The sequence below is a fragment of the Euprymna scolopes genome, chromosome 31 (assembly GCF_053919585.1).
Source record: "Euprymna scolopes isolate OS-2025 chromosome 31, ASM5391958v1, whole genome shotgun sequence".
Classification (NCBI taxonomy): domain Eukaryota; kingdom Metazoa; phylum Mollusca; class Cephalopoda; order Sepiida; family Sepiolidae; genus Euprymna; species Euprymna scolopes.
The window spans coordinates 74310734-74333891 of NC_136512.1; the positions used below are offsets into that span (position 1 = coordinate 74310734).

Here is a 23158-nt window from a genome sequence, read left to right on the forward strand (position 1 = left end):
ATTGTTCTTTGGTCAATATAGCTTTTAGTGAAATAAAATGTATAAAATTTGTTTGGCCCATTTTTTTTTTTTGCTAACGAGTGTATATAAGTGAATAATCTATATATCTATACAAGTGAAAATGTTTCTGTGTGTGTGTGTCTGTCTGTTTGTATACATTTCCCTACACAATGACTCTGTCAATGTTCGGTCTACAGACTCAAAATTTGACTTAAGGGGTATTGAGATTTGGGAAATTTTTTTGATCGATTTGACCTTTGAGAACTCTACGAAACTCCTCCGCCAATTTTGGGTCTTAACACTTGAAATTTAAGATGTAGGTTCTTTGGACACGGATCTAACTTTATAATTTTACTTGAACCCAAAACAATACATTCTAAGGAGTCAAAATTGGGGCCAAATTAAAAAAAAGTGACCTCTGCGGTCTCTACCAAATTACTCAGCCAATTTTTGGTGTAAATATTTGAAATTTTACATAAAAGGTATTTAGACATAGGGCAACTTTTTAATCGGATTTTGGCCGAAAATTTGGCTGCCAAGGGGTCAAAGTTCAAAAGATTTAACATTTGCTGTCTCCAGCAAACTATTAAGCTAATTTTGGGTCCAAACATTTAAAATTATATATAAAGGGTATTCAGACATGCAGCAAGCTTTTTAATCATTTTTTGGGCGAATGTTTCGCTGCCAAGAAGGCAAGGTTGAAAGAGTTGACCTTTGCAGATTCTACAAAACTCTTCCGCCAATTTTGGGCGTAAACACTTGAAATTTTAAATGTAGGTTACTTGGATATGGATCAAACATTTTAACATGATTTGAGCCCAAAACAATAAATGTTAAAGGGTCAAAATTGGGGCCAAAGTTAAAAATAATTTGACCTCTGCAGTCTCTACCAACTTTTCTTTATGGTAGTTAAGAAATCCTATTATATAGAAAGGCATTACTATACATATTCACACTTTTTAATATATACACATACACATAAAGTTATGAACAGTACATAGGGCCCGAGCAAAGCCGGGCTGAACTGTTAGTATAATAAAAAAGACAAAATGTCTATATCATCATTGGAAAGTGTTTAAGACTGGAATATTATTGTTTTCGTTTCTTGGGGAAAAAATTCTATTGCATCGTATATATATATATATATATATATATATATATATATATATATATATATATATATATATATATAAAAATCACTTGTTGGGTAGGAATATATATATGTGTGTGTGCGTGTGTGTGTGTATGTATGTATAGGGCATAATCACGTTGACATATATATATATATATATATATATATATATATATATATATATATATATATATATACACACACACGGCATAATCACGTTGACACACCGGTTCCCGCTGAATCACCGAAGTTAAGCAACGTTGATCCTAGTAAGTAATAAATGAGTGAACATTTGGGACTTCCAGGTGCTGTATGTGCTCTCCGCTTATCTCGGCATTGTTTCCAATCATCCTGGTCTTCTCCTTGTCACTGGGCCCAAACAGTGTCGATTCAGGAGAGGTGTGGTTAGAGATTGCGCGACCCTTGTCTCACAATTACACGCGCAACTGCCCCTACAGAGGTATCCTTTGTCTTTTAAGAAACATTTCTGTAATGTCTTGCGAGGCTGTTAGATCGTAAACACGGTCCAACATCCGAAACATATGTAACCAAACAGATAATACGGTAATAAAAAATAAAATACACACACACACATGTATATATATATATATATATATATATATATATATATATATATATATATATATATATATATGTGTGTGTGTGTGTGTGTGTGTGTGTGTGTGCGCGTGTGTTTACATCTAGAAATTTATTATTGTATCATTTTATCATAATTTATATTCAAAGCACCGTACAGAATCCTGAATTCAACATAAAGATTCCCGAGTTCGATGAGACACATTTGTAGAAGTTTGGACGTTACATCAGCCGAACCTTGGCGAGAAGAACATTTAAGCTGAGAACGGTAGTTTGAATAATCCCAATTTTTGATCTATTTACATTTATATATATAGTTTTAGGAGAAAATGGACTTCTGTGCCTCAGATTAGTATTTTGGCGAACTGCCAAAACAATACTGCAACAAACAGAGAACAAACCCTCTCATTATGTAAGGTTACACACCCCCAAAGCAACACACGTTAACATGTATACAACCGGGACCCAACACGTTGTAACAGAGTACGTCACAAGGAACATAGAGCAAGTAATAACTCAACTCCCCCCTTTTTTGTAACAACGACATTTATTTCCGAGTACTTTCCTGAATAAAAGGTGATCGTACTCCTTCTCTCTGACCTCGGCCCTCTCGAACGTCATCTCTCTCCTTTTTATAGTCTTTTCTTTTTCTTTTTCCTTACTGCGAAGTCATTTCGCACACGGTTCGATATTAGCACACGCGCATCAACGCTCTCTTGCAAATAAAAGCTTTGACTCTGGTTGATTTGGGGATGGGGCCGAGGAAAAAATTCCACGGCCTTTGCGCACCAATTATTAAAAAAAAAAAAAAATTATACACACTATGATATTTACCATATCAACTATAAGGAATATAAACGTTCTTGGCCTTCGATCCAAGATCAAAGTAGGTATGATGAGCCCAGTTTGCTTGATGTATTGTGGTGAATCAAGCATAGACTATCAAAGGTACAGGGATGAGGATGACCATAGACACCTCCTCCCCAATTTTTGAGTTGCCTTGTGCCTCATTTTTTGTTTAAATTTCTGTTTTGGTTGTAAACTTTCAGAGTGAATAAAAATATATATAACTCAAAGTGTAGTATCTGTCCTCCAGATGCTACACTTCGATTTCTTGTTCTCTGTCAGTGGAGGAGAAATCCTTCACGACTGAGATAATTTTAAATTTTTGTTCTTTTCTTCACATTAAAAAAACGACCCTTGTGTCCAACTCTGTCCCATGGGGAGGCATTGTAAATAGGAACTATAAAGAACATAGAATGAGAATACTATGTTATATAACTTTGTTTTTGGGTGGGTGCTCCACCAGACGAGTAGTTTATCTGAAAGGTTACGCAAAAGCAAGTTAAGAAATGTCGCTCTCCACGTACGAGCTACATTTAATTGCGTGTGCATAAGTGCTTTGCGCAGGCGCACCGTTGTGTGATTGGCTGTTATTTAGCGTCGTCTTATTTTGCTTGACAAAAAAAAAAAAAAAAAAAAATCAGACAGGTTGAACGTGTGATCGATATTTAACTGTCGATCGAATTTCAGTTTTGCTCATGACCGCTGGTCACGAAATCGATTTGTGGAATACGGAATATAGACAAAAAAAAAAAAAAAAAAAAAAAAACGAAAATCGGTCGTATCCGAAATGAGAAGGGGTTCAAGGCGGAGACGCTACCAAAATAAATAATATATGTTCTGGAATGCTACAACTATCACTTTGATTTGACAAGAAAATAAGAGGGCTGAGCGTAATGTCGAAGAGAGAGAGAGAGAGAGAGAGAGAGAGAGAGAGAGAGAGAGAGAGAGAGAGAGAGAGAGAGAGAGAGAGAGAGAGAGAAACATGGAGAGCAAGACAATCACGAAGATAGAGAGAAAGACACTCAGAGAAAGAGAGAGACGTTAACATAAAGAGGGGGAGAGAGAGAGAGAGAAAAGAAGAGAGAAAGAAAGAAAGAAAGAAGTGGATGGAAGATAACAGACTATAAAAAACGGATAAAAGAATAAAAAAAGCAACAGTGTTAGTGATATGTAGACACAGAGAAAGAAAAAGAGAGTAAAGAAGAAGGGAAGAACACACACACACACACACACACACACACACACACACACACACACACACACACACACACACACACACACACACACATCCGAGAACGATAAATTTGTCGTCCTAAACAAGGCACCACTACAGATTTATTTTAAAACTATTATTAAAAAGATCAATTCAAGTGACTTGATTATGTAGTAAAGCTGACATCTATTCAATGTAGCCGCCTTCAGCCTCAATCACCGAAACTGGGAGCATGCCTTTCCACAAGCGCCGGCGGGAGCTCGGCGAATACTCGGCGGCGATTTTTTGCCCCCCCCTCATTCTGTTTCCATCGTTACCACCCACTCGTAAAATGACCTTTGCGTTTTTAAACGTTATTTTTCTCCATATTTCCCTCCTCCTCCCTTTCCTCGTCATTAAACTTTTTAACTTAATTGATGTCATTCTCCTTCTCTTCCTTCAACTCAGCTAGGGATTATTTTCCTGGGACTCCAAGACAAACAGAGATTAGATCATTCCTGTAATGATCAGGTCCCTATTGATTGTGCAGTTCTAGGCGGTCCACTCTCCAATGCTTTGCTTTCTCTCTTTAAGAAGGAGATAGTTTACTGCTAATCGCCAGACACTTTTTGCAGGTCAGTCCGATCATGGTGTGTAAGTTCTTGCAGCGGGGGGAAAACTAAAAAATCCCTTCTCTTCCTCCAACTTTTTAATATGTCTCTGCTGAACTTTTCTTCTTCTTCTTCTTCTTCTTCTTCTTCTTCTTCTTCTTCTTCTTCTTCTTCTTCTTCTTCTTCTTCTTCTTCTTCTTCTTTTTATTCTCCTTCTTATTATTTGTTTTCTTTTTCGATATCTTATTTTCTTTCTTTCTTTCTTCTTTTCCTCATTCTTCTTCTTCTTTTTATTCTTCTTATTATTCGTCTTCTTGGTCTTCTTCTTCGCCTTTTCTTTCTTTCTTTCTTTCTTTCTTCTTTTTCTTCTTCTTCTTCTTCTTCTTCTTCTTTTTATTTGCCTTCTTATTATCCGTCTTCTTGGTCTTCTTTTTATTTGCCTTCTTCTACTTCTTCTTTCTTCTTCTTCTTCTTCTTCTTCTTCTTCTTCTTCTTCTTCTTCTTCTTCTCCTCCTCCTCCTCCTCGTCCTTCTTCCTCCTTCCTCCTCCCCCTCTTCTTCTTCTTCTTCTTCTTCTTCTTCTTCTTCTTCTTCTTCTTCTTCTTCTTCTTCTTCTTCTTCTTCTTCTTCTTCTTCTTCTTGATCTTAACACTGTCAAATATCCATCACTTCTCCGTCACCGTCTCCCTATTAACCCCTGTCAACAAGAAGACCCAAATCACAGAAGGGTCCACTTACCTTCGGATAAAACAATAAAGGAAAACAAAACCCAAAAACCTCAAAGCAAATGTATCACCCTGTCATCATCAAGTATGTGCACGTCCCGACATAACCGCGGCTACATTTGCAGGCTTCATCAGGCCCGGCAGAAGTGGGGGGGGGGGAGAGGGATTAAAATCAGGGCAAGTAATTACCTAGAAATTGTAAGAGTTAAACCTTAAGGCAGGTGGCGGGGATGATTAGAGAAAAAAAACTAAATAAAACAAGTACCTGACTCATCACACACACACACACACACACACACACACACACACACACACACACACACACACACACACACACACACACACACACACACACACACCAAACCTTGCCCCATTTTTATCACCTTAAAGAAAAACAAAAATCACAAAAGTTGATGATTTAAGTGAAAAAAACAAAACAAAACAAAAAACAACACAAACAAAAAATCAAACAAACAAAACAAAACAAAAACAAAACACGCACAAAAACAAACCAAAAAAAAAAAATTAACTTACAAGAAGAAGACTTCTTAACATACGTCCTTTCGAACAGCGCGCTTTGCAACGTAACCCTACTTTTTATACTTGTCACTGAAGCAAGACACATTGTCACTTTGGACGTAAAGGGCTACTATTTGAAACCATGTTTACAAGGTGTCGGTTAACATTACGTTAAAAATTCTGCATGCTACTACATTAAGGGAAATAGGAAGGAGGGAAGGAATTCCAAAGTCTAGCAATCCGAAATATTAAAAAAAACAAAAAACAAACAAAAAAAACTATCAAAGTAGAAGGATTTGCGGGGCAACGGGGGAATTCTAAAGTGAAGGGGTGGGATTTTGTTGCTAAACGGATTTGTCGGGTGGGGTGTACGTTGAAGGAGTACACGTGCAATGAGTTCACCGGAGCACATCCAATTAAAATACTTGCAAAAGAAGGACAGGGATGCAACATTGTTGCAGCAATGGGTCAGGGGCAGGAGCTTGGTTGATAGTGTGGGACCTAATTTCATGCATGGGCGAATAGTGGTATAGAATACAAAACGTCGGGTCATCATTTTTTACCTTCCTAATAAAATGTTTTTTTTTAATTACATTTTCACCCCAAATAAGGCACATTGCCATTTTGATGTAGGGGGCTACTATCAGGGACATAAGCTACAGGGGTATTGTGTGGGGAGTTGGGTAGCAAGATGTCGGTTCACGTTACACTTGAACTTCTGCATGTCAGTACAGTTGGGGAAGCAGGAATCCGGAAGGGAATTCCAAAGTCTAGCGATTCTGGGGAAGAAACTACTGGACTGGAAGGCTCTCTTACATCTGGGGATCTCTTCTGTGAAGGGGTGGGATTTTGCTGCTTTTCAGGTTTGTCGGGGGGTATTTACGTCGATGGGGGTACAAGTGCTTGCAGTTCTTCGGAGCATTCACCGTTAAAGTACTTGTAGAACAGGCAGAGGGATGCTACATTTCGTCGATGGGACAGAGGCTGAAGCTTAGATGTCAGTTCAGGACCTATCAGGTTGGCGACTCTCTTTTGAACCTTGTCTAGGAGTGAGAGACTAGTAGCAGATACACCAGCCCAAATATGACAACAATACTCCATACATGGTGGCCTTATAGAGGTACAGGATACTTTCGGACGTTAGTAGCTTTTCTAGCACGGTAGAGAGAACCTACCTTTTTCGCAGAGAACAAGGTACAAAGGAAACACAAACTTCTTTTTAACAGTAACAACGAAGGATATTTTCTCTGTAGCATGAACTGGCAGGTCGGACTGCAAAAAAGGAAGAAGGAAAAGAAAGTTCTTTTGCGGTGGTCGTCGGTCAGCCAGTACTGTATCGTCCCCAGCTAATAGCAGTTGTCTCCAGGTGGAGGCCGTCAATGCTATAGCGAGATGTCCGGTGGACAGGGGACGAGAGAGGATATGTATTGCTAGGCTGAAGGCCTAGTTCTGACTGACGATGTTTCCTCAAGACTTTTTAGGGAGCAGATGAATGAATGCGTCCTGTGGCCGAAGAACTCAGTGGGGGGGGGGCATTGATTCACCAGAGAAAATAGTTCTCTGTGACTGCGACACTCTCCTTTACATCTCAAACACTGATTTAGTAATGAATTTTAGAGATACCGATACAGATGCGAGTAATCTTCTAGCTCAGTAGAAGGAACAGCCTTCTTTGCAGCAACCTTGGCAGTGTCCTCAGCGTATTTATTCTAGGCCATGTAACCTTGTTTTAAACTTAAGCTTGCGAGGCTAACAATCAATACTATTTGAAAGCTGAATCCACTGTGAAAAATTTCCCCCACTCTATATCTGTGCCTAAATCCAAACGCGGATTCCACGAACAAAGCTTCTTTCTTAGAACTGCACGCATGTGGAACTCTGTTCCGTCTGCGTGCTTCTCACCGGACTACAACTTGGATGTCTTCAAGTCCAATGTTAGCAAATTCCTAATGAACCGTCCCTTTAAGTAAACGCTTCATCAAATCTCCACACTAACGTACTGTACTTGCAGTAACCCTTATCCCTGAGTGGCTTCCGGGCCTTGATAAGTGGTGATCACTGTGTAAAAAAAAAGAAGAAGAAAAAAAATCTCGACAAAATTATATTTAAAATTGACCCCTAGAAGAGAAAATAAGATTTTAAATTTAAATCCGGCAAACCAACGAAAATGATCCTTCAAATTTTATTCTGACAGACTAACGAAAATAACATATCAAATTTAATTCTGACAGACAAACAACAATGGTATTTAAATTTTATTCTTACAGAGTAACGAAAATAATATTTCCAATTTAATTCTAACAGATCAACGATAATGTTTTTTTTTCCAAATTAAACGTGACAGACAATCAAAAATGATATTACAAATTTAATCCTGGCAGACTAATGAAAATTATATTCTAAATTAATACTTACAAACCAACGAAAATGATCTTTCAAATTAAATTCTGACAGAAAATAATATTTTATATTGAATTCTGATAGACCTACAAAAATAATATTTAAAATTAAATTTTGACAGAAAATAATATTTTAAATTTAATTCTGACAGACCAACGAAAATAAAATTTAAAATTAAATTTTGACAGACCAGGGAAACTAAGTTTTCAAATTTAATTCTGATAGACTAGCTGACTACAATTTGATTGTCTTCAAGTCCAACGTACACAATATGGTTTCCGCTCTGCAAGATCTACCGCAGATGTGCTGACGGTTATATCCCACAGGATTAGTGAATCTCTTGACAAAGGCTTCCTTTCAAGGTCAATTGCTCTTGACATATCAAAAACCTTCGACAAGGTATGGCATAAGGGTCTACTTCACAAGATTTCCAGCTACTGTACAACTGGAAATGTTTTCTCAATCATTAAACCATTTCTCTCCGATAGGCTCGTAAGAGTAGTGGTAGATGGACAAAAATCGGAGGCCTGCAATATAAATGCTGGAGTCCCTCAGGGGTCAATCCTAGGCCCAACTCTCTTCCTGATTTACATCAATGACCTCCCTAAACACATACTTAAATCATTCGTTGACATCTATGCTGATGACACGACCATCTACGGCAACACATCAAAGGCTGTAAATGACAAAGTTCTCTCTGATTTTCTCTCCTCTGATCTATAGCGCGTGGTTCAGTGGGGGAAGATGTGGCTGGTTACCTTTAATGCATCCAAAACCAAACTCCTATCCTTACATCATCAACGCTCTGATCCCCATCTGGCATCAATTGTGATGGATGGCTCTCGTCTGGGTGAGGCCCCGTGTTTTGACAAGCTTCTTGGGTCCTGATCTGAAATGGAACACGTACATCAAGTCTGTTGCCAAGGTCGCTGGAAAGATGGTGGGATTCTTCTACCGCTCCAGAAGATATCTCACTACTGATGCAATTCTCTATCTATATAAAAGCCAAGTACGCCCAAGGATGGAATACTGTTGCCATATCTGGGCAGGAGCTGCTAAAAACAGCCTATCCTGCCTTGACAGAGTACAAAATAGACTTCGTGGCTTAGTGAAGGATACCCTTTTCTCTACCCTGCAACCTCTCTCCCACAGAAGAGACGTTGCGAGCCTATCCTTGTTTTATCGTTATTTCCATGGCAGGTGCTCGTCTGAACTCCAATCTCTGGTCCCCCCTCGCCAATCTTTCACGAAAAACACTCGTCTAGCCGAATCCACTGTGAAAAATTTCCCCCACTCTTTATCTGTGCCTAAATCAAAACGTGGATTCCATGAACAAAGCTTCTTTCTTAGAACGTCACGCCTGTGGAACTCTGTTCCGTTTGCCTTCTTCTCACCGAACCACAACTTGGATGTCTTCAAGTCCAATGTTAACAAATTCCTAATGAACCGCCCCCTTAAGTAAACACTTCATCAAATCTCCACACTAACGTAATGTACTTGCAATAACCCTTATCCCTGAGTGGCTTCCGGGCCTTGATAAGTGGTGATCACTGTGTAAAAAAAAAAAAAAAAAATTAACCATCCCCCTAAGTAATCCAATTTACAAAATTATCACTACTTAGGATTACTACGCTATAATCCCATTGACTACTGTAACCCATTAACCCTTATCCTCGAGTGGCCTCCGGATCTTGATAAGTGGTGAATTCTATGTAAAAAAAAAAAATAATGGAATTTTTACATATCAGCAAAGAGGAGATTTCGAATTTAATTCGGATGATAGATTAACGAAAATAAAATTTTGACAGACCAGCGAAAATGATATTTCAAAATTACTTCTGAATGACCAGCGAAAACAACAAAACAAAAACCTTAAGCGTGACACACCAAATGGCCAACTATCTCATAGATACGTGAAGCTACATAAAAAAAAAATGTAAGAACGATAAAAAAAAAAAAACTCTGTGAATGACTTGCAAGTCTGGACTGGTTTTGTAGGTCGCTACAAACAACAAAAAAAGTTGGGGTACGCGCATAACATCGCTCGTTCAGTGCGACCCTGGGTTTTCGACACTATGGATAAACGGAAGTTTTTGTTTTTAGATCAAACATGACAGGTATTATTTAGCCAGATATAAAGTCTGTCGGTTATTCAAGCAAAAAATCAGAAATTATGAGAAATTTAATTATAAAAATTTCTCTGGGAGCACAGACTTCCACCAACGTATATGACCTAATATACCATCTTTCAGGGGATTACATGAGCAGCGTTCTCGGTTCGAGTGGCATCTCCGTGGAACCAGCTACCAGCCCACACTACAGGGCTTCCAAGACAGCTTTGGGCAGACGCTGGTCGGACCTCCACTGCTTTCTCCCTGTATAGTTTCTCTTTTTACATAGCCCGCCCCCCTCGTTCTCATTTTTCCTCTCTTGTAAATGGCAATCATTTGTGCGTTTATTCTTTACCAATCAAATGAATGAATTAATAAATAAATGAATGAATGAAAAGTAGAACCTCACTATTATTTTATTTCGGTGCATAAAGTGCAGGGCAGCATTTTTACCATTTATGTCATGTGTGCATTATTGTTTTTTAATGCTGAATTCAGGGGACATATCATTTGTCCTGCTGCCACAATGTCCTCCAAGACCTCCTATTTTCTTAGGGAGTGTGAGGGTATTGTAGTATCTGTTTTGGTATCATGAGAAATCCCCAAGGCATTACCTTCGTTTTGAGTAGTGTAGTATAGTGTTATTTATTCTATTATCATGCGATCACCATCCCAGGCATTATTTCCCCCGTTTGTATAGTTAGTGTAGTATAGGTTCGTTCGTCATAATACAATCTTCCCATGTATTATCTCGTCTCTTTGTTTCATAAAGAGGATAGTGTAGTATATATTCTGAAGTCATAATATTTTCTTCCCTGAGATTCTCTTCATTTTTTGTAAGGGGGGATAGTTATATACTATCAAAGATATAGAGATATCACCTGTGATTTTGAAATCATAAGAAATACGAAGAGAAAAACAAACAAACAAACAAACAAACAAACAAAACAATTGTATTAAGATACTACTAATTCTACAATCGTTGCCGGGTCATTGGAAAACTATATCTGGAGACGTTACGCGTTTGCTGAAGCCAAATGAGTTTTCGTGAAAAATAGTATGAAAACAGAGACCGTTAAGTAGTCAAATATAACGGGTCTCTGACGTTGGGATAGAAAATGCACCCAACTGACCCCGCTCTTCAGATCCTGACTCAGCTTTATTGGTTCTGATCAAACTCGTTATAAAAACAGACAAACAAACAAACAAACAAACAAACAGCCTCATCAAGTATAAAACAACAGAGGGGATCCGCGTGTGTTCGGCGAGGGTTCCATGATAAAAAATCACGATTAGAATGACCGATTTTTACGGAGAACTTTGCCAGTTCGTTATCGCTTCGCAAAGTTCATTACTTATGGTCTGAAATGCTACCAAAGGCAAAATAAGTTGCTTTTCTCTAATTAAACACTTAAAAATTAATAAAAACCTGCTTGTGTACAGCCTGTAAAGTTCCACGCAGAAGAAAAAAATGGCCGCCTTTTCTGTTTATATGCTTGTGATATTGTCATCAAACATGTAAATGAGATGCTTCCGGTTGGATATAAAAAAGCCTTATTTTTCAGAGACTGGGTTGATTTTGGATTCAGATGTCAGAGTAGCAAGCGTTGTCAGCAGTGTGTCGTATTATTGAGTTGGATTTTGACAGTAGAGTGTCAAGTTTTGAAATTGAATTTTGACAGCAAAGTGTCGAGTTTTGAAGTTGAATTTTGACAGCAGAGTGTCAAGTTTTGAAATTTAATTTTGACAGCAGATCGTCCAGATTTGGAGTAGTATTTTTGGCAGCAAAGTAACATTTGCTTTTTTTTTAACCATAAATACTTGTTTATATATATATATATATATATATATATATATATATATATATATATATATATATATATATATATATATATATATATTTTTTTTTCATTTATAAGTTTCTTGCAAACACAAAAATAAAAATCTCGCATTTATTCGCATAAAAAGATAAACATTAATGTTTTGATCCACAGTTATCTTTTAAATATGCCCCTAATGAAATCAACAGAAACATAAATTCGTCTGATAAAAATGCAATGTTGCCAGTCTCAGTCTTTTTTAAAAAGTACTATTATGTCATGTGTTCTTAAGAATTATCTGATCTATTCGCTGCTTCTTTTGTTTCAATTCGTTTTACAACTTCATCTTCCAATAGTTTCTGCCCAAGAACTGAAGACTTGTGGAACTCTCTTTATCTGATTGTTTTCCTCCTACTTATGGTTTTTGTCTTTTCATGACTAAGGTCAGTATACGTCTCCTGTATTAGTGATAATCACACTTCGTTGCTGCTTGCTCCTTACAGCAAGTGGCTTCACACCTTGTCTGGAGCGATTTCTAGAAAACAAAAGAAAAAAGAGATTTTATTTTTTATTTGTCACGAATGAAGGAACGTGTTTTCGGGACAAAACGGGGGTTATTGTATCGTCCTGTTGTTCATTATTATTTAGATTCGTATTGGGAGTTGGCAATGGCGGACGAATCCCCTCCTCCCCTCCTTTAGTCTTTGTTATCTTAATTTGTTTATTTCTAACGCCCAAGTTTCGGTGATAAAAGAGGCAGCTATCACGGGACTAGAGTATATTGATAAAGTCTTTCATGATAGATTGCATCTTTTGTAAGGACATCATACAGGGCTGACACAGATTTGAAAGAAAAGAGATAACATATAGGATCTTCTGAAAAGAGATCAAGTGAGTCATTTGTGTGTACACTTAGCGCTTATTGGATATCGTAAATGAGACCAAGTGCCGTAAATAAAACCAAACGTCGTAAATTGTTTTATGTTTTTCAGATGTACAGTATTTAATAACACTTGAGAACTCGTACACTTTATTCACTAAAAAACAATACATAATTTATTAATTTTTATTTATTGCGGACTATTATCCTCATTTTTTTCTTGGTTGTTTCACGACGTTTCGGCTAACTATTCCTCTGGCCTTCGTCAGGTGGTAATCGCGACGGATAGGAACTCTGAATCTCCGGACTGCATTCACTGCAATTACTGCCTTCCGTAGTTATTGTCGTCTCAACACGTTTTTGGCCAAATAAGCCTCTGGCTTGCTTTGGGTAAGATTGAAACCGCTTTCTTCAGACAATTTTCACCTGGAACCGTAAAGATTCAACGTCTCTATCAACTACGCCACGGGCCCCGAACAAGTAAGAAAAAGATGAGGATAATAGCCTTCAATAAATAAAAATTAATGAATAATACTCATCTCAACGAATTCCAATTTAAATAATAAATACATAATTTATATAAAACGTCAACCTTTCACTGCAGAACCCTAACCCTTCACTGATGCCGGAAAGTCTTCTAATCTAATAGTCTCTTCTCTCGACTGCTAGGCTTTGGAATTTCCTCCCGGTTTTGCCTTTCCAGACTGTACTAACATGCGATACTTTTAACAGACATTTCGCTGCTCAACTCCAAGTTCACCATTAGACACAATCTCAAACAGACAATTTACCGCTTTACAGCACGCATGTCTCCAAGTTCTACATTCTATCGACATTGCCCCGATAGCTTCCTCAGGGTCATAAGCCATTCACGATAGTTCGCCAGCTCGTCCCCCCCTCTCAATTGTCACTCTAAAATTTTTACTCCATAACCCACTTAAATCTACGTTTATCAAAAAACTATTTGCACGCCTGTGGAACTCTCATCCGTTGGCCTGCTTTCCAGCTAACTACAAGTTATTCGTCTTCAAGTCCAACGTAAACAAATTCTTGATGAGCCGTCCCCTTAAGTAATCCAATTTACCAAAATTTCACTACTAGCGATTATTGCGATATTGTCCCATTGACTACTGTCCACTCATTAAAACCCTTATCCTCGAGTGGCCTCCTGGCCTTGATAAGCGATGACTTCTCTGTAAAAAAACAAAAACAAAAAACAAAACAAAAACAAAAAACAAAAAAACTGTTTCCTTTTCATGACGCCATTAATACACGTAACACTAAAATCATCACGTGATATTTTACCACGTATTCATTTGTCAGCTAAAATTTCTAACGTGTTTGTTTAATTAAAACTTTCATTTCCATCAAGTTGACATTGCCCGGTCGTACAGACACTTAAACATGATATTTTAATTTATGCAGATTGCGTATATGTTATTATAGAATCAATCCTCTATTGATTATTATATATTAAATAATTTGCCCAGTGGATTAATTCGCCAAAAAAATAATAATGATAATGTCGTCCGTCAAATTCCGTCTGTGTTTATTTACAATATCACGTCAGCTGATATTTGTGCCTGACGATCTTAAAAATAGTCTTTCTTCTCTTATAGATAAAATGAATAACAAATGCATGCATTGCGGCCATTTTTTCCTTCTGCTCGTGTAACAGTTGACATTACTTGTTTTTTTCGAGACGAATAAACATTTTATATTAAGTAAAAACACTAAAAGCCTATCCAGCTAGGTAGAAGAGTAACTTATCTTGCCTTTGGTAATATTTATTTGTTATATATTTGACTTTTTGACCACCTTTTAAAACCTCTGTGGATTGTAAAAAACAAACAAACAAACAAACAAACAAACAAACAAACCGTTTTTCCTATATGTTTTAGTAACAGAAAACAATTGTGAGACTGATTGTCAAGCACGTATCCTTGACTGGTGTGAACAAATCAAAACAGAAAGGTTTTACCTGAATGACATATTAAACTACTTCGAGGCTAATACAACTGCCTCTGAAGAGGATTCTTCTTCTTCTTCTTCTTCTTCTTCTTCTTCTTCTTCTTCTTCTTCTTCTTCTTCCCGCCCCATTCCTCTCTCCTATCAGATCGGTTTGAGATTAAACGATTTTCTTCCTTTCATTTCCTAACACTGCGGAAGTGGTTTTTCAACATTTTACCGACCGTCAACATAATATTAATTCCAAAAACACCAGTAACCTCTTCCCCACTGTCCGATGATCGAGTACCACTTGTCGACCTATTAAGAAACGCCATATTCGTTTACACAATCATAAGGACAAAAGAAGACAAAAAATGTAATGTATGTTAGGTCGTCGTTTCATACACAACTCAACAGAAAGAAAGAAAGAAAGAAAGAAAGAAAAAAAACGAAATTTCATGAAAATTTCGTTTTGACAAATTAAGTTCAAAGTGCTCTTTTTTTAGGGGGTGGGTGGGATTCACCACTTATGAAGTTCTGATGGCCTGAAGGCCACTCGATGACAAGGATTAATGATTAAACAGTGAACCAACAACGTAGTGATCGGTAGTAGTGGAAATTGGGGTAGAACTTAGTTATTTAAATGGACGGTTACATAAGAACTTGTTTACATTAGACTTGAATACGACCATCTTGTAGCCAGCTTAAACGCAGGCCCGCGGTACAGAGTTCCACAGGCATGCAGTTCTTGGAAAAAAAAAATTGTTCAAAGAATTTGCGTTTAGATTTGGGAAACAACAGAGATCGGAGGATTTTTTTTTTTACAAAAGAGTTACCACTTATCAAGGCCCGGAGGCCACTCGAGGATAAGGATTAATGAGTGTACGGTAGTCAATGGGAAAATATCCTAGCAATTATAAGTAGTGAAATTTGGCAAATTGAATTATTTAAGGGGACGGCTCATCAAGAATTTGTACATATTGGACTTGAAGACGACCATGTTGTTGTTGGTTGGTTGGTTGTTTTTGTTTTACGGCATATCAACCCTTTTCGGGGTATTTAATGCCGAATCCAAAGATTTTGAAGAAAATTTTTTTAATAGATAATATTTGTTGTTTTCAAATCAGTTTCTATTCAACCCATGGTTGGGACCCTAACAGGTACTACCACTCCGGGTCAGAGTGAACCTGGGAGCAATGGTAATTAAAGGGTGGCTCCACACTTCCCAAAGCCCGTAAGCTGGGGCCTCACCACTGGATATAGTTTAAGGTCATATCCAGGACCACGACGACCATGTTGTAGTCAGTTAGAAATCAGGAAAACGGAACAGAGTTTCACAGGCGCGCAGTTCTAAGAAAGAAGCTTTGTTCATGGAATCGACATTTAGGGTTAGGCACAGACGCGTGGGAGAAATTATTGATAGTGTTTTCAGCTAGACGAGTGTTTTTCGTGTAAGTCAGGCCAGGGGACATCATAGATTGGAGCTCAGACGAGCACTTGCCATGAAAATAACGATAAAGCAGAGATAGGCTCGCAACGTCTCTTCTGTGGGAAAGAGGTTGCAGGGAAGAGAAAAGGGCATCCCCTAACTAGGCTACAAAGTCTATTTTGAACTCTGTCAAGGCAGGATAATGTGTTTCTAGCAACTCCTGCCCAGATGTGGCAGCAGTACCCGCTCCTTGGACGTACTTGGCTCTTATACAGGTAGAGAATTGCATAAGCAGTGAGATATCTACTGGAGCGGTAGAATGATCGTACCATTTTCCCAGCAGCCTTGGCAACGGATTTTATGTACGTGTTTCATCTCAAATCAGGAGTAAATTTCAGACCGAGAAGATTGTCAAAACGAGAGCTATTCATTTCAATTGATGCCAGACGGAGATCAGAGCGTTGACGAAAGAAGGAAGCTTGGTTTTTGATGCATTTAAATAACCAGCCACATCTTTCCCCATTGCACCACTGGATCAAGATCAGAGGAAAGAGAATCAGAGAGAACCTGGTTGTTTACGGCATTTGAAGTGTTTCCATAGATGGTAGTATCGTTAGCATAAATGTCAACGAATCATCTTAGGATGTGATTTAAAAGATCATTAATGTAGATCAGGAAGAGAGTTGGGCCCAGAATCGATCCCTGAGGGACTCCAGCAATAATACTGTGAGCTTCGGATTTCTGCCCATCAACCATTACTCTTATGAACCGATCAGAGAGAAATGATTTAATACTTGAAAAGGCATTTCCGTAGCTGGGAATTTTGTGGAGTACACCTTTATGACATACCCTATCAAAGGCGTTTGATATGTCAAGAGCAATTGCCGTAGAAAGAAGCCTCCGTCGAGAGATTCGCTAATTCTATAATATATAATACATCTGCTGGAGATCTAGCAAAATAGAAACCATATTGCATGTCACTGAGGAGGTTATTTTTTGCTGAGGTGGTTGACTACTTTTCTATTTAACGCAGATTCCAGCAACTGACGCACAGGAGACTGATTGGTCTGTAATCAAAGGGAGATGACCGATCACCTGAAATTTTAAATACGGGGTATACTGATGAGGTTTTCCAGGGTGTTGGGAAGCATTTCTCCTTAAGATAACGCTTAAACAGCTTTGTAAGTATGGGACCTAGTTCTGGCTGAAGCTTTTTCAGCACTATAGTAGGAATGCCGTCAAGGCCAGTTTCTTTACTGGGATCGAAGTTTTTGATTAGCTTGGCAACATTACGCACAGATATTTGTATGTCGCATAGCATATTTTCAGACATAGGAGGAAATACGTGTGGGTTGGTGGCCCTGATCGCATAGGGTAGAATTAGCTGCATGGTTCTTGGTAAAGAGTTTGGCTTTGTCCGATGCTGAAGAGATTACCTCATGTCTATTGGTGATAGAGCACACACTTTTATTCAATACTGTTATTTGCCAGAACTGGTGAGAACCAAGCTGCTGCTCACCTACTTTGGACTTGACGAACTGAGCATACAACTCTCTGGCGTAGTTTATTACTCTTTTATAGTGGTTGCTGACATTCCTGAAAGTTTTTTTTTTTAGTCTCAGTACATCTATTACGTTGGAAGCAATGAAAATAGTGATTTCTGTGCGCAATGGCAGCAGCACACCCCGGAGAGAACCACGGCTGGCTGTTAAGTTTTTGCAGGAACTTTTTCGAGAGTATGAAGCGGTCTATACCTACAATTAATCATTCCGTCAGGTCTGATACTCTAGAGGACACGTTTTTTTTTAAAACATGGTACGCAGAGGTAGATCTGATATAAATGTACGAAAGCTATCTCAGTCAGTCATAGAGTATCGATGTACTGTACGATGGAGAGGTATATCGGAGGAATTATTTTATTTTGTTTTTAACTTAACCGAGACACCCGAGTGGAGGAAGAACAGATGAGGAACATAGCTCAGGGCAAGTTGTGAGAAAAAGGTTAGAGACTTGTATACTGACCATCACTATCAAGCACATGGGTGGGTTCGTTAACAATCTGAGTTAGGTTATAAGCAATGGAGAAATTGTGACAAGACCTCCCCTCATCATTTGTCTTGTTTGAGTGGGCTAATCATTCTACATTGTGAGCATTGAAGTCCCTACAGACGTGAATGTTAGCCAAGGATGAGCCGACATAAGATAGTAAATCCGCTGTTATGAGGACGATAGAGGGGAAATATAAACTCCGTGGTATGAGTAAGTGCGACCAAGAAGCACATATAGGGAAATTTAGGGTCTTCTCTGGAGATGACCGTACCACATGAAAAGCCATCTCTAATTTAGCCACATATTCAATGCCCATGGCGATTTTTTTTTCTTGGGGGGGGGGGGTCAGATATGGATGTTAAATTAGAATATCCTTTAATCATGAACTCATCTAGGGAAATAGTTGTTGAAGGTTGGAACGTAGACTCTTGATATTGGAGAAAGAAACATGGTAGTGGGGGGGACTAACATTCGAAGTTGGAGTTCTTGGTTTAATCTTATATTCTTTCTGAAGACCTTTCATGATGGAGTTTTGGGATTTGTGGAATAGGTCGACAGACCTGGTTTGAGCAGGATAGAGAAGGAAAATAAGAGAGAAAAAGAAGTGAAGAAATATTTTGTTTAGACCATCAAGAAGCCCTACCAGACGTTACTGCATCGTCCAAAATCCATTCACCAAATGGCAATACAGCAGCTCCAGTACTTTGCACCTGCTGTTAAGACGGCCTCCTTAGTGGTTAGTCCGAGGTTCAGGTCCCTGACTATCAGGTGGATAACGTTAGCCCAGTAAAACGTTTACTCCAGAACCCTTATTAGTGACATGGATCATCATCATCATCATCATCATCATCATCATCATCATCATCATCATCATGCAGTTCGTCAGCCTTAACGATGACTAGTCGGGGCCTAAGTGCTTTATCCTTCGGTACAGGACTTTCCACCTGGGTTCCTAACTTGCTTGCGCAGTTTAGGTGCAGTATCTGTTGCGCATCAGATAGACACCCTCTAAACCTCCAATTTCCAGTGGCGCGAACCCGCGACGACTGGCAGCAGAGGAGGTCGCAGCTTCTGGTCGAAAATAATCTCAGTGAGGTAGACAGTCGCCCTATCGTGTCCACCACTACGCCTTTTCTTTCTGGATGAGGTTCCATAACCTTTTAAGGAAAACTGCAAGGGAGCAGTAGAATTTGAAGTCAGAGTTCCCATCTATTAGCCTTTTGCTGTGATAACGCCCACAAGGCAGTGGTGTTTGATTTTGGGATTGGTTCCCCTAGTCTTTGCTTAACCAAGGGCACCCACAAGACAATGGGGTAAGGGTTGGTAGTGTGCCAGGGCGTGTCTACACATCGGTGGACCATAACGCACTACCTCTGGGGTCCCCTACTACACCGAGATCTCCTACAGGTTTAGCCGCAAGGCACCCAGTTACCGTGTGTGGCCAACGTGGAGACACTGTAGGAGTCTTGATGATGGAGAGGCTATGTACTGGCTGGGAAGACTTATGCATAGCTGCTCCCTTTCACCGTGAGGTTAACCAGCGGTGTTAGCTGGAAGCGAGAAGGCATGCAAGCATGAACTTAACACTAACTTATACCTAACACACTAGACGACTGGTTACAAGGATAGAAATAGGAACAGAAAATTTCCGACATTTCAGGGGACTGCTCACGCAAAAAATACTGTCGACCTAGAATACAGCCTTTTCTTCTCCTTTTGTCCGAAAAAAAAATCACTCATTCTAAACGAGGACTGAGAAACAAATTAGGAGAAGCGAGAGTTATAGAAGCTGCTGACAACGCATCCACAATGCATTGTCTACTTTTCATTAAAAAATGATAATCTCTATCTTTACTAGTATATAAAAGTGACTTTGTGTGTGTGAGTGTTTGTGTGTGTGAGTGTGTGTGTGTGTGAGTGTGTGTGAGTGTGCGTGTGTGTGTGAGAGTGTGTGTCTGTGTGCGTGTGTGTGTGAGTGTGTATGTGTGCGTGTGTGCGTGCGTGTATGTGTGCGTGCGTGTGTGTCTGTGTGCGTTTGTGAGTGTGTGTGTGTGTGTGTGTGCGCGCGTGCGCGTTTGCGAGTGTGTGCGTGTGTGTGTGTGAGTGTGTGCGTGTATGTGTGTGTGAGTGCGTGTGTATGTGTGCGTGTGTGTGCGTGTGTGTATGTGTGAGTTCTTTCCTTATAGCTTCCGAAACGGCTGAGCCTATGTTTTGAAAATTTTACACAAAGGTTATTTATATGTCTGGCAGTGTTCTTAGATATATTTTGTACAGAGAGTCATTCGATAAGTATCGAAAATCGGAAAACTTCAATCTTAAAATACTCTTTCTCTCTTATAGATTAAAAAAATATTTTATATGGTAATATTTTACATTACACTGGAAATAACCAGTATTGCCAATTTAGCGCTTTTCCCGCTAGATCTGGATATTTTTTTTGCAATCTAAAATTTGGATCTAGCGGCTACAGTTTTTTTTTTCTAGAAAATCTGGAGATATTTGACACCCACACACCCGCAATTTAAGACTAAAAAAATAAAGAAAAGCGCTTGAAAATACTTTAAAACATAAACTAAACTCATTCACGCAGATAAAAAAAAAAAAGTAGCATTTATTGCCTTTCGTAACAATTATTTATTAACTGTTTGTTTTCTTTTCACCATTTTCTCCCGTTAACTATTAATAAACTATAAAAGCGCCTTTTCCAAGTACATTTTATTGGGGGGGGGCGTTTCAGCCTGTATTAATTAAAATACGATCTAAGCACTCCCTTAGTTTAAATAAGAATCATAAAAGTCTAGAAAAGTTAACAGTCGAAAATTATATAAAAAAAGCAACAACAGCAAAAGAACTTACACCAAACGCAGTAGAATTTAATTATCTACCGACATGTATACTTTGAACGTACTAAAACGAAGGTTTTTTTTTCTAATTTCAAAATATGTTGTTCAAAGTGGTTTTTACAGATTAATTAAAAAAAAAATAAACAAATGGCCGCTTATTGCTTAACGGGTGGGGTGGCTTAATTCCTTAAAAGTTGTAAACAAATGATATATCCTGCCACCAACCCTATGTTCGAATTACACTCTCAGATTTAGAATTAGTTGTAGTCGTAGATTTTTCATACACTTTTTTTTTTTTAAATATAAATTAAGTCCCCAACGGTTAAGCGACAAGCAACCACTTATTTGTTAATTTTATTTATTGCGGACTATTATCCTCATCTTTTCTTAGCTGTTTCACGACGTTTCGACCAACTATTTCTCTCGCCTTCGTCAGGTGGTAACCGCGACGGATAGGAACTCTGAATCTCCTGACCGCATTCACTGCAATTACTGTATTGCCCGTGGCGCAGTTGATAGAGACGTTGAATCTCTACGGTCCCAGGTGAGAATTGTCTGGAGATAGCGATTTCAATCCTACCCAAAGCCGGCTATAGGCTTGCTTTGTCGAAACGTGGTGAGACGACAACTGCGGAAGGCAGCTTGAATTGAAATCAGAAAATAGTGCGAATTTTCTTTTTTTCATCTCGTATTAAACGTTCTGAAAAGAAAACATAATTGTTTTAAAACGATTGTAATTTAAACGATTAGATAGAGCGAAAAACGTTCTTTACATGATATATAAAGTAAAGGTATTATAACGAAAACTTATTTAAAATTAAAATAAAAAATTCCGCAAGAACTTTCTCATCAACCTAATAAGTATTGTACTTAATGTAAATTCAATTGGTTCTCTAAGTGAAAGAATGGCGATAGGTTCCCCTCTCACTAAGAATCTTTTTAGGCGAAAAGGGGAAGGATTTAAAACCTTGCTGCAGTTTCACAGCATTACCATAGAATGTTTGCTTGACTGGTTTCTAACCCTCACACCTGATGAATGGTAAGCATATCTTTCATATAAATACATATATCTTTATTCCTCCCCCCTCTCTCTTTTTTTATAGATAGGTATTAATTTTGTCATTATCAAGAGTGTACGTTTGGGGGGAGCTGGATTCTTCTCATATTAAAAACCGACCACGTGGGCAGGGGGGGGGGAGGCAAATAAATAGAGACATCCAAGTAAAAATTGTTAACGAAGCGAAGGAATCGTTTCATTTGCCAACTTAATTAAATAGAAATTTCTAAACCCTTCTTATTTCCCAATCCACCCGACCTCCATTGGTGTACCGCACCGCCTATCCCACCCCAACATACCTGAAACGCCTCCGCTCCTCTCCGTCTTCAGCCGATAACGGGATTTTGATCTAATTGTATTTTGTGCGTTTTCAACGTCAGCTCCACGCACAAAACAAGTTTCGTGTAGGCGGGTTTCAGTTTTGTTTTTTCTCTCTGTCTTTTCAAACCTACGCAATTGTTGTCGGCGTCGCTTTTATTTCCCGATAAAATACCCACCCTTTAAAAAAAACAACAAGCTTTAAAACTGTTTCTCAAAGCAAACGTTTTTTTTTATTATTATAAAGATATTTGTCATGTTTAGAAACGAAGAGTGGCTAAGTAGTTAACGACACGAACTTAAAACCTGCGCGTTCTGAGTTCGAATCCAGTTCGTTCCATATAAACACTTTCATCAAAACACACCTTGTGTCTAACCTCATGAAGATGGGATAAATCTATATAAATAAAACAATAGATGTATGTATGTCTGTGTGAAAATATTTAACCGATAAACTCTTAAATTACTGGTCAAATAACGCTGAAATTAATAGGAAATAATAATCATACACCAAGGATGGTTTATAACGAGTGAAATATTCATTTTGATAGATGAATAATGCGTATGCAAAATATTTCGGCAAAGTGAAATGCAAAATGTTATTTCAATGTGCAGATATATTTTTATTAGTTTTACGCATGCGCAAATTCAATCACAGCTACTATTAATTTAATTAAAAT

General features: G+C 38.3%; 1 protein-coding gene and 1 long non-coding RNA gene across 2 annotated transcripts in view; one reads left to right on the top strand and one right to left on the bottom strand.

The window, feature by feature from the left end:
• Nucleotides 1-23158, top strand: part of LOC145255822 (uncharacterized) — a 382839-nt gene that overhangs the window by 50592 nt on the left and 309089 nt on the right. The window lies entirely within an intron of this gene.
• Nucleotides 12071-23158, bottom strand: part of LOC145255823 (uncharacterized) — an 86600-nt gene continuing 75512 nt past the window's right edge. Inside the window, exon 2 of the long non-coding RNA XR_013863907.1 lies at nt 12071-12487. This is a non-coding gene — a long non-coding RNA (uncharacterized LOC145255823). The remainder of the gene's footprint in view (nt 12488-23158) is intronic.